The sequence below is a fragment of the Marmota monax genome, unplaced genomic scaffold (genome assembly GCF_021218885.2).
Source record: "Marmota monax isolate L192 unplaced genomic scaffold, Marmota_monax_Labrador192_F-V1.1 WCK01_AAM20220418_F8-fsc00074, whole genome shotgun sequence".
Classification (NCBI taxonomy): domain Eukaryota; kingdom Metazoa; phylum Chordata; class Mammalia; order Rodentia; family Sciuridae; genus Marmota; species Marmota monax.
The window spans coordinates 4,484,409-4,496,697 of NW_026694232.1; positions in this window are offsets into that span (position 1 = coordinate 4,484,409).

Here is a 12,289-nt window from a genome sequence, read left to right on the forward strand (position 1 = left end):
CAAAATACAGGCCTGCGAAATAGAAAATTGTCTGATTCTATCATCTTTTCTAAACTGGCATGCTTGGCCATCCTTTGTATTTGAGAGTTTGTTAAACTTTAGCCAATTTCTTTTTCCCCCTTCATGTGTTGTATGTCTCATGCTGTGCCCAAGGTGAGCCAGTCTGTGTATCTTAACTTTTTTCTTTTGGATAAGATTTGTTCTTTATTGACATTTAGTGTGTTTGATTGCTTTGTGTTATGGATTGAATGTCCATGCATCCCATATTTCATATGCTGAAGTGAGCATTTTCTATTACAAGGTAGGGCTTTGCGGGGTAATCAAGTCGTGAGTGTAGAGCCTCCAAATGGTGCGAGTGTCCTTAACTGAAGATCCAGGGGAGCATACTCTTCATCTGCTCTCCACCACGTGAACATGCAACAAAGAGAGGGTCATCTACAATCCAGAAAGGGGAGCATCTTCACCAGACTAGTCTGCCTGATCTTGGACTTCAAGTCCCCAAAACTGTGAGAAAACCACCCAGTCTATGTTACTGTGTTATGGCAACCCAAATGGACCAAGATACCTTGTGACTCGGCTCTCTGACGGGCTCAAGAAAAGTAACTATTCTGTAGAGCATATGACTTTCCTGAGGTTACAGAAGAAGAGAGGTTTTGCATCTTTCAACATCATGAAGAAAAGTGACATCAAAGTAAATGTCAGGACCCTGGGAGTTGCATAAAAGGCTTCTTAAACCATGCTTTCATTATTTTCTTAGGCCACCTGCCCCTCCCACCAAGCTTGCAGTCCTTTCCTTTTCAATCTTGCCAGAAGCAAGACTACTGAGGTGGTGAGTGACTATTAGACAGGAAGCCTTTGTGCTTTGTGCAGTGCCAGCTATGGTCCTGGAAAGATACTGAGTTCATAATTAGTTAAATCCATTTTGTTAAATATTTAAAGATATAAAATTTTCATTGTCTTTTGGACCACATGGTAAACAGCCAGAATATCAATCAAATGGTAAATTGTGCTGGTGCAAAAAGAGAGCAGATGGAAGAAAGCAAGAAAGATAGGTGCTGACTCAGACTCGCTTATATGAGATAGAAGAAATCTGGGAAATAAAATCATATCAGGTTTTGTCAGCTTTCTTTCTGTTATCACTTTTGCAAGTGTTTGAGGAGTGTCTCCACCACAAGCTATAACAACAAGCCCGGAGAATAAGATATCTGATATCCAGCTTCACAAATGTGATGATAAATAGAAGGGACATTCAGCCCTTCTAATAACACAAATATCACCTACAAACATGGAGCCAGATATTCTTCTTGGAAAATGAACGTTTTGAGTTTTACGTGAGTTTTTAACTCCCAGCAACTAACTCTACGGGGAAGGCATTGGGCTTTCTCAGACAATGTGTTAGAAATGAGGATCTGACATCTGCCAAGACTGTTCAAATTTGGAGTGTGATTGTGGATCTTCCTGCTACGTCATTGCCATCTTACTCATAATTCTTAATCTTATAATGAGAGACTCAGGTAAAGATTAAGCTATATCTGAAAGAAGAAATCTTAAAAGGGAAACAGGATGCAGGAAGCCTGATAGTGCTGTGGTAAGGGAAAAAGAGGCAAGTCCTCTTCCTGTCTCTAGAATGATCTTGTGTATCAGGACTTCAGATCACTTTTCACTTCTTGTGAGTACACTCTGTCACCATCCCATCTGTTGGACTCTGACCCTACAACCACTCTCATGTGAAACGCCAGGCCTGGGCTTATCATAGGAATTTGAATGTCTTCCCACATGTTCTGCCTGTGTTACAGCAAATTGACTTCCAAAAAGAACCATCCATCCAAGCAAATGGGAATGAGCAAATTTTTCTTGGCTAGTCATTTCTAATCATCAGAATGTTCCAGATAAATGATTTCTTTTCTAGGACTATTCCAAATGCAGGCCCATATGCAGTTTTGTTTCTGTACACTGAAAGGGATCTTCTTGATCATTTAGTGAATCCACTGCCTGAATATCTTTAAGAATGCATACAATTTACTTGGGGCTCTATTGCCATAAACTGACCTAAACAATTTGGATATACAAATATTGGGTTCCCTTGAGTAAAAACAACAATAGACAGTCTATGTTACTGTGTTATGGCAACCCAAATGGACCAAGATACCTTTAGAGTCGGCTCTCTGATGGCTCTTACACCATTTTTCTGAGTAAATAAAGCAAGCTTTCTAAGTTACTGAGAATGAAACTTTCCTGTGAAAATAGACATTTATTAGCAAGTATAGACATAATCAAGTCCTATTTATTCTTCTAATTCCTGTCTTTGTATTCTTTTTTTTTTTTTAAAGAATATTACAGCTGAACCTAGCATGGAAGATTCGCTCAAAGAAAATACAACAAATGCAACGTAATTGCAGCTGGGTTTCTGGTTAACCTTGGGTGACCAACCATTTCGTAATCTAGTGTCTAGCCAGAGGTTTTTGCAGGAATGAAATCTAGGGTACCATTCTTCCAGGTAAACTATAACAAACTGGCTAGGTTCATATACTGTATTCTGGCAAGTGTGAAAGTGATTTAAAGTATTTTAGCCTCTACTTGGAAAAATCACTAATCATAATTTCAACAATAGACATCTATTTCTACTATTATTTTTCTAATCTACAAAGGGCATAATATTGACTGGCCAATAGATACCTTAAGTTCTTGTCATAGACAACTCTGGCATTTCTTCTTATTTCGAATTATTTTGACTATCTCTTTTAGTAGGTATGTGTCAATGAAAATTGTGACAGTAATGCATGAAACATAAAGAGAAGGTCAATGAACATCAGTTTAGGCAAAAATAAATAAATAAATAAATAAATAAGTCAACTTCTCAGAGTGGGTATTTCACAAGGTGTTTTAGCTAGGTTTTTCATTGCTGTGACCAAAACATCAGGCAAGAACAACAGAGGGAGGAAAAGTTTATTTTGTCTCATGGTTTGACAGGTTCAGTCCACAGTCCGTCAATCCCATAGCCCTGTGCTCAAATGAGGCCAAACATCATGGTGGAAGGGTGCAATGGAGGAAATCCGCGCAGGACATGACAACCAGAAAGCAGAGAGAGCTCTTCTCATCAAGGATAAAATCCAAACTCCAAAAGCTAACTCCCAGTGACCTACTTCCTCCAGCCACACCCTACTTGTCTACCATTACCACATAGTTAAATCTGGACCAGTGGATTAATTTACTGATTAGGTTACAGCTCTCATAATTGCACCTCTGAACATTCTTGCCTTGTCTCAAAAATGAGCTTTTTGACGTATACTTCATATGTAAAACATAACACTAGATAATATGACAAACTTGTATATCTCACATTTTTCCTAATAAATGAGAAAGTCATACAAGTCGTAATGCATCTTTTCCTTTATATAAGGGAATATCCTATTTAAGTAGAAAATTGACGATACTTCTCTAGCCTACAATTTTATTTAAGAGGAAGAGCATAAAATATTGACCAAATGTATAATTATTTCCTGTAAACGGTCTTAGGAAAGAAGTTTTTTGATGCTTTGTTTTAAAGAAAGAAGTCATGTAAGCTCCAAGTAAAGATTTGGTCAAAAGGACCATTTTTTAAGTTTTTCCTGGCTTCCATAAAAATTCATATATAAACTATATATGAATTTTCTGTATAAACTATAAAGAAAAAAATTTCTAAAAAAATTTCCTATATAAACTATATCTGCAGGGATAGACAGAAGTTTAAAAAGAACACTAAAAAAAAAAGAGAGATTTAATTGTGTTCATTGCACTAAACTTATGTAAAACCAGGATGTGTCTCAATCTGTTTTGAAAGGATTTTTCAGCATTAAAGGTTAAAACAAAAAGAAGCTTCTAGTTAACCTTCAATTAACCATAGCTGCCTGGCACTTTCTATTAATCAAGATTTTACTTCTTCTTGCATTATTTTTATGACATTCAATTTTATTTGGCTTCTTCAATATATTTCTCAAAGGTGAAATAGCTCTATTTTATGGATGAAAATCAAATCAAAACATGGAAGCCTTACTGTGTGACCTTCATAAACTCGTCTCCCTGAGGTTCTTTCCTTATTTTAAAAATGGCAATAATGAGGTCCTCCTCACTGCTCTATGAAGGAGTGGAATGAAGTCACGCAGAGAAGCAGGGCACCGTTGAAAAGACAAAAGGTTCTGATGTCAGGTAGACATAGTTTTCACCATATATGAGCATGTAACATGGGGCAAAGTCTTGGCATCTCTGAGCCTTCGTTTCTTTATCAGTAAAATAAAAATGTAAATTCTCATTTAACAACATTGTGCTATTGAATAAAGCCATATCTGTAAAGAACTTGTCTATAAAAGGCAAAAATAAGCAAAGGCAAAGGAAGGGATTGTTTTCTTTTTTTTTTTTAATTGAGAAAAGACCCTGAATGCTACTTCAAGCATCAACATTTGTTCAATCTTGTCTTTTAATGTTATCTTTTGTCTGTTTTGGAAAAGTTTCTTTCTCTGATTTGTAGTCTTCTTCCTTTCCCCCGCCCTCCCCAATTCTGATCAAGGGTAAAGTTAGACTTTGGTTGGATCCTGCTGCACACTATCTGGTTTTCTTAGACAAGCAGTAAAATGATTTGAGTCAGTGTGGGTGGTGCATACGTGTAATCCCAGCAACTTGGGAGGCTGAGGCAGGAGGATCACAAGTTCAAGCCCAGGCTCAATAACTTAGCTAGACCCTGTTTCAAAATAAAAAATAAAAAAGGGCTGGGGATGTGGCTCAGTGGTTAAGTGCCCGAGTTCAATTCCTAATATATTTTTTAAAAAAATGAATGATGCAAAATAAAGCCATGATTGTATTCTAAAACAGTGTTTCCTAAACAAATTTGTGTCCAATTTAGCTAGGGATCTCCTAGAAATCCCACATGCAGGGTCCCCATCTCTAATTCTGTAGACCTGAAGCACATAACTGGGGTTCGTGTATTCTTGGGTGATATTTTTAAGACATTATTTTATAATTTTTGTCAAATACATATAAAACTTGTATCTTAACCATTTAACTGTATAGTTATATGGTATTGAAAAGCCAGCCTCTACCTCAGAGCAAAGCCTGTCCAAGGAAGGGGGCGTGACCCTTGCCCTTGGAAAGACCCACAGAGCACTCCTAGGCACATACCCACCCTGCTGAGTTGTTTATCTACAAATATCAGGAGAGATCTGCAGCGCCAGGTGTCCCTGACTCAGTCAGGCTAGGTGGGGACCCATAGCAACCCCCCAGGAGCCACCAATCAGCATGAGACAGGGAAAATACCTGGGATGCTGGATGACCCTCCCAGTAGTTTATGGTGGTTGGTAACATGTTGGGAAACCAAGTAGTTCAGCACGTACTCCCCTCATGGTTTAAACCAATCAGTTCAAAGGAATCCCCCTCTTGTACTAACCAATCACCCTTACCCAACTTGTTCCTGTCAGTGAATATGCTAATCATGTTTTAGAATTGTTTTATGATTTTCCCGCAGTGTGTGATGATTTGCTAAGAGATGCTATGATGTATGTGAAGTCCCTGCCTTCCCCAAAGAGTGTATAAAACTGCTGCAAACCCTGTGCTTGGGGCCTCTCAGTGTCACCAGTTGCTGTGTGCGCGCGCAGAGGACCGAGCTAGCTCGCAATAAACACCTCTTTGCTGCTTACATCGATCTTGGTCTCTGATGGTCTTTTGGGATTCCCGAATTCAAGCATAACAGTATTAAGTAAATTCACATAGTTTTTCAGCTTTCACCACCATCCATCTCTACTTCTTGTGAAACTGAAATTCTATACATGTTGAACAATAGTCCTCCATTTCTCCCCCTTATGTCTTGGCAACCACTATCTTATTTTCTGACTATGAATTTGTCTATTCCAGGCACTTAATGTAAGTGAAATCATTCAATATTTGTCTTTTTTGAGATGTGCTCATTTCATTCAGCCTCATGTCATCAAGGTTCATGCACATTGTTAGCGTGTGTCAGAATTTCCCCTTTTTCAAGGCTGAATAATATTTCATTGCATGTATAGAACACATTCTGTTTATTCATTCTTCTGCAGATGGACACTCCTCCCAGGTGATTTTCTTTAAAAAATGTACATCATTTTTATCAGGGGCTCTACTATTCTTCTCTCTCTTGTTACAGTTTGAGTACATATGCTCAAACACGATTTGCTTCAAGCAAGCACGCCAGCTGATTTTTTAAACTACTGATCAGACAGGTTTTTTTTTTTTTTGCTTCATATTGCTGGGTCATTGAATCAGTTTAATTGAGCAATTGATTTTAAATTTTAAAAATTTAAAAGATAGATTAGAAGAAAGTAGGACAGGTGAAAATTCTAACTATAAAAATGGCTTATTTGGGGCAGGAAAGCCACCCACCCAAGAATATATACTTATCATAATGGATACATCAATTATCATAATGTTCTTAGTCTGAATGTGCTGTAGAAATACAGTAGTCATGATTTTACTTTGAAGATATCTAAAAATAATATTGGGATGGGTCTTCTGCACTCTGACATGGACTCCACACTTCGTCATGGAGGGCTGCGTGTTACTAATGAATCTTTTTCATAACAGAGTACCAGGAATTATGTATGCACTTGGCATCACTTGGCTACACTAAGCTTTTATAGACTCCAGAAGTAGATAAAGAATTGCTAACGGCATTAACAGAGAGGTGTGACTGCTACCAGAAATGCAGGATTCTGTTCCAGCTCAGGAAACATAGCACCAAAATCAAGACTATTTCCACCCCTTTGGCATTTTTCTCGAGCATATGTAGTTTTCAATTTATTGTGGTGACTTCTATCACTTTATTGAAAATATGCAGGATGTATTTATCCAAGATAAATATGATGTTACTTGGTATGTTTTCTGAAATAATAGCACACAATATGTACCAGAAAATAAGGCAATTATATAATAATAAAACTGTTTGTGAACTGTATTTGATTCTGCCAGACTTTTTGAAGGATATATGTTTAACAGATGTAAATGTTTATATTAGATCATATGGAATATAATTATTCATCTGCCTTATAAAGATGTGTGGAACTCCTTCCTCAGGAGAGTTATTTTCAAAGCGCCTTAGATTTCTGTTTCAACTCCATCTCAAATCTGTCATGAGTTACCTGATACTGACACTGTCCTTTTGAGAAAGGGCACAGTACTCCCAAATAAGTGAAGTCCATGCCTGTTTTAATTAACAGAGAAGATGGTGGGAAAGAGGGACAGACACACAGATACATGAAGAGATTGTTGTTACCATACAAAAGTGATGTCATTCAATATAGAATCCGGCTTTACACATTATATTAAATGGTGACACATTTAGACTTTAAATATGTAATGAAATTGTGTTCAAAGCTAGAACACTGGCTAGTTTATGAGAACATTTTGCATTGTGTATCTTCATTGATCCTCCTGACTGTCTAAATGGAAAGCTGCACAGGTTTTGCGGAAAAGAAACCAGATACCAGCATTAGCAGCCTTGCTGAGTCATAGACCACAGCAAGATGAGAATCAGGAATCAATTCCTGTGGAACGGCTCCAAATTCAGTCATCATCCCACTAACCCACGCTGCAAAAGGCAGGCAGACCCTTCCCTCCCTATTGTTTAGTTTGGCCTTAAGATCCCCCAAATTTCAAGATAAGACACCCTTGTCCAATAAACAATTTCCTATTAAATTATTGAGAATAACTATGAACTTCCAAACTGAAAAGAAAAAAAAATACAGAGTAACACTACTTTTTTTTAAAAAAAAAAAATATATGTATTTCTTAGCTGTACATGGGCTCAGCATTTTTATTTTGTTGATTTACTTTTATGTGGTGCTGAGCATCAAACCCAGTGCCTCACACATGGGAGGCAAGTGCTTTACCGCTGAGCTACACCCCAGCCATCAATAATGCCTTTATTCTTTTCCTATTTTGTAAATGTGCTCACAGCAGAGTTTCCCTAACCTGAATGATGCTCAGAATTTACTAAGCTTTTAGAATATATAGATTTCTGAGCCACACCCAGCCTTCTGTATTGTCTAGGAATCTCTATTTCCTTAAAGTTGTACATCTCTATTTCCTCAAAGCTCAGCTAGGTTTAAGAACTATTGCTTCAGAAAAATGCTTTAGGCTAGTGTTGTTGGAAAGACTATCAAAAATCAACAAAAAATCAGTACATCTTTATTTATGCACCATAGTCCACAATTCTGAAGAAACTGAAGGTTTTTTTGTTTTTTTGTAGCCAGCAGTTTATGCAAATCAAGGAAATTTTTATGAAAAAGAAAACACAATTATAAAGACAAAATTGGGTTTTAAAAAGATAATATTTACCAAGATTAAGAAAAGTAAATACAAATTATGCATTTTAAAGAAGCTTAAAGCTACCACAAACATCATTATTAATTAACAGTCCCTCTGCTTAGCAATATCTACAATATCCTGGGAATGATTTCACATCAACTGATAAATATCTTTCACACTTTTTAAAAAAACTAAAAGAAAGCCCTTTGTGAGGCTATTCCATTGTTCATTCAAACACTATCTTATGGATGGGCATGCATGGGTGTTTTCAATGACAGTGAATGTTCTTGTATAGACGTATCTTCCTATTATAGAAAGTGTATTTTCAGGAAAAATTCTCAGTAGTTGGATGGCTGAGTGAAAATGTCAACACATATCCAGCTGCTTTAGGTATTGGTAAATCTCAGCCTACAAGACATGAACCAATTTCCTTTTCAACTAGTAATATGTGAGGGTGCCAGTGTCCCCACAGTAATAGACTTTTATTAGAGATAGCATCTTAGTGTCACTTTGATTTGCATTTCTCGTTTCTCCTATTTTGAGTGGCAATGTACATTCATCCATGTGTTTAAAGGTCATTTTTATGTTTGTTTGGGTTTTTTTTTTGTGTGTGTGTGAATTGATAAGATATCTTTTTAAATAGAAAACTGAAATAATCTAGATTTTTCACTCAGGTGTGATAAATATATTGTAAAATTCTACGTGCTAAATTCTATCTCCATTTTTATCTCCATACATTTTACAGTGACTGTAAATAATGCAATTATATAATTAAAATATAAATAATGGCTTCTTGTTTCTAGCTGAATAATGTATCTTAAATGTATATGGTTTTAATTCTATAATTCATACAGCCAGTCCTAGGTGACAGAACAAAAATGGAGCCAATCCCACTAACAGGCATTGGCAGTTATCTAATAGAGTACTTTCTAAATAATCAGTTCTAAGTAGTGACTCATTTATTGCATTTTTCTTACATTATTTTATATATTTGGCCATTGTAGTATGAACTTTGCATTGACTTCTATAAAATTTAGAATGCCATACTGTTGTATGCAATATTACACCAATAGAACCACAGAACAACATCATTCTGGTTTTCTATATTGGCATTTACTTGTCTGTATTTAAAACTGTCCATTGTTTGCTGTTTATTCAATGCTTCCTTTTTAGTAACCACCCTTGTATCTTCATGAATGAAAGTGATATTTTGTATTTTATGGTTTGTGTGTATATGTGTTTGTCATCAACAAATTAAATTTCAGTCACAGATATTACACTGGGCAAAACTAATCTAGAAAGATTGGTTGGAAACACATTATAGCAAAGTATACCATCTTTGAACTTAGAATAGAAAAGGAAGTTAGCATAGTTTCGTTTTTCCATTTGAAGAAATTGTGGGACAAACAGGATTTTCTGCAGCACACATTCAATGGAAAAATAATGGCAGGAAATGCTAATCCAGGAGAGGAAGAGGACCATAGCAAGGGAGGAAAGCAGGGAATGAGGAGATACAGGAAAATGAAATTGACCGAATTATGTTATCCACGAACCAATATGCAACAAATAATCCCCCATGACATGTAATTATAATGTACCAATTTAAAAAAGTGTTTGAAACCAGAAAAAATTCTAATCAAACTGTTTTTCTAGAAAATGTTCACATTGTCCAAAGCATTTGATGTTCATTTTCTAGAATAAGTTTCTAATGAACATAGCAAAACGCCAAAGTTTTTTTTTTTTTTTTTAATCCAATTTTCTGATTTCATCAATACAGTTTTCTCTAATGGGCACACTGGATTTGCATGCATTGCTTCTGAGTTGGAAATTTGACATAAATAATTCTTTTTTTATTCCCATTCTTTGCTCAGCCATTAAATTCTTCATTTGGTAAAGAAAATCACTGGATTCATTCATTTTGTATTTGATGTGAAGAATTTTCTTGTTCACTATTACTCTTTGGTTCTTAATTTTTATTTTTTTAACTTATTTTTTAGTTTTAGGTGGACACAATATCTTTATTTTACATTTATGTGGTTCTTAGGATCAAACGCAATGTCTCGTGCATGCTAGGTGAGCACTCTACCACTGAGCCACAACCTCAGCCCTGGTTCTTAATTTTTAAATCAAAAACTGGAAGATTTTGTAATATTTTATTTTAAACTGTCATATAGTTTATACTCACCAGAAATCTTTTAATTTTGTTTTTGTCAGTTTTTAAAAAGTTAAGCAAATCATTGTTTTCACATTTTTTCTTTACAGATTTTTTTGCTCTTCTTGGCATCAATATATTTTCTATATCAATCATGACTATGTGCATTAATTCACATTGACCTGGAAGATTAGAAGAAAATAGTTTCATGAACTCTATAAAATATGAACATATATTCTTCAAAAGGTAAATTAAAACAAATGCAAAATATTGAAAGTATATTTTATATTTTCAAACCTTTTAAAAATTTTTAATCTCTGTAAAAACTAAAGACAAAATATAAGTCATCTTTAATATATGTTAACATTTTATCAAAATAATTGACACCTGAATTTTAAAGTTCAATAAATTTTAAAACTTAATCTTTTGAAATATTTTTGTATAGCTAAAACTACTTATATTGATTATTTATAATTCTATTTATTATATTATTCTGTCCTGATTCATACATGAGTAAATTCAGAATGATATAAATTGTCTAACATTGTAAAATGCTTTTGAGCCACTATGTGTGCCTACTGCAAATACCATGATGATCTAAAATTCCCGAAATGTGATTTTGAATACAAAGAGAAGCTACAGAGTGGACATTTAGTACTACTTGGAAATTACTCTTCATTATGCAGCAATCTATTGCATTCACAGGCTCTGAGAGGAAGGATGAATTTGTCTGACCTTTTACCTGCGTGTTTCTGTCACTCAACTCTTCTTGGCCCTCCAAAGCAGCATCTGTCCACTGTCTGCAGCACAGCAAATATTCATGGGATTTTAGACCCAGCTATTTTTGTTTTTAGACCAAGAGGAAGAAACGTAGAGAAGCATTTCCTGGGGTCTGAATAGTGTTAGCTGCATGAACAGATCTTACCTGTGTTTCTGTTGTATGTTTCAGGGTTCTCTAAATGTGGACCTCAGATCAGGGTCTCTGTCCTCTAAACCTTATCATGGATGACAAAGATAAAAGAATATTAACAAAATTGTTTTGACTCCATATACTTGTCAACTCCATATGTTTATCACATGGAGTTCTGAATGATTATTCCCCACATTTCACTTGAAGTCGCCTTTAAGATAACAGCAGGATTGTTCTCATCAAGTCCTCTTCTTTCTTCTCCGTATTTTATTCCTGTAGCAAATGTGCACACATTCATTTGAATATACAGGAAGAAAAAATTACTCTCAATAGTCTGTGTTCCTTTTTTTTTCTTTCAGATAATTAACACAGCAGTTTGGAAACAAATATTTTGTAGTATTTTTTTTTTTTTTAGCTAATCTGAGCTGCTTTCAGGTCCTTGATCTAATTTTTTTTTCAATTTTTAAAATTCAAGAATAAAAATATAGCAGTACTTTCTCTTTAAAAAAATTCCCTGGCCCTTTAAACAGAAGCTGAACCACTGTATTCTTTGAAATAACTCTTAAAAAGAGAAAGATAAAAAAATTGAAACACCTCTTGGATTTAAGATATATTCAGGCCAACAACCTGAAAAGAATGTTTAAAACTAGTTCATTATTCTCCCAGGTGCTTTACCTGGTGTGATCATTGGTTCAGGTTCAAAAACCTAGTTGGGCTCCTTTCTTCTGAGCCTTTCTCTTACATCTAAGGCTTTAAGCTCCTAATTAAACAGTTTCACTTTTGGTGATATTTACAAATGAATCAGTGCTTAAGAGAATTGACTGATCTTAATTGGGTATCAAATCTCCAAGAGATGTGCCATTTCCACATTCTTAAATACTATAGACTCACTAGGAGGCTTACTCACCAATACATATAAT